Here is a 965-nt window from a genome sequence, read left to right on the forward strand (position 1 = left end):
TTTGCTGTTCTGCAGCCTCCGCTGGTGATACCCAGGCAAACAGGGTCTGGAGTGGACCTCCAGCAAACTCCAACAGACCTGCAGCTGAGGGACCTATTAGAAGGAAAACCAACAAACAGAAAGGAATAGCATGAACATCAACAAAAAGGACATCTACACCAAAACCCCATCTGTAGGTCACCAACATCAAAGACCAAAGGTAGATAAAACCAAAAAGATGGGGAGAAACCAAAGCAGAAAAGCTGAAAATTCTAAAAATCAGAGTGCCTCTTCTCCAAAGGGTCAGAGCTCCTTGCCAGCAATGGAACAAAGCTGGAAGTAGAATGACTTTGACGAGCTGACAGAAGTAGACTTCATAAAGTCGGTAATAACAAACTTCTCTGAGCTAAAGGAGCATGTTCAAACCCATCGCAAGGAAGCTAAAAACCTTGAATAAAGGTTAGATGAATGGCTAACTAGAATAAACAGTGTAGAGAAGACCTTAAATGACCTGATGGAGCTAAAAACCATGGCATGAGTACTTCGTGACACATGCAGAGGCTTCAATAGCTGATTCGATCAAGTGGAAGAAAGGGCATCAGTGATTGAAGATCAAATTAATTAATGAAATAAAGCAAGAAGACATGGTTAGAGAAAAAAGAGTAAAAAGAAACGAACAAAGCCTCCAAGAAATATGGGACTATTGAAAACACCAAACCTACGTTTGATTGGTGTACTTGAAAGTGATGGGGAGAATGGAACCAAGTTGCAAAACACTCTGCAGGATATTGTTCAGGAGAACTTGCCCCACCTAGCAAGGCAGGCCAACATTCAAATTCAGCAAACACAGAGAACTCCACAAAGATACACCTTGAGAAGAGCAACCCCAAGACATGTAATTGTCAGATTCCCCAAAGTTGAAATGAAGGAAAAAATGTTAAGGGCAGCCAGAGAGAAAGGTCGAGTTACCCACAAAGGGAAGCCCA

General features: G+C 42.2%; 1 protein-coding gene across 1 annotated transcript in view; it reads right to left on the reverse strand.

The window, feature by feature from the left end:
- ZMAT3 (zinc finger, matrin-type 3) overlaps positions 1 to 965 on the reverse strand; it is an 85,970-nt gene that overhangs the window by 39,620 nt on the left and 45,385 nt on the right. The window lies entirely within an intron of this gene.

The sequence above is a fragment of the Mandrillus leucophaeus genome, unplaced genomic scaffold (genome assembly GCF_000951045.1).
Source record: "Mandrillus leucophaeus isolate KB7577 unplaced genomic scaffold, Mleu.le_1.0 Scaffold211, whole genome shotgun sequence".
NCBI classification, from domain to species: domain Eukaryota; kingdom Metazoa; phylum Chordata; class Mammalia; order Primates; family Cercopithecidae; genus Mandrillus; species Mandrillus leucophaeus.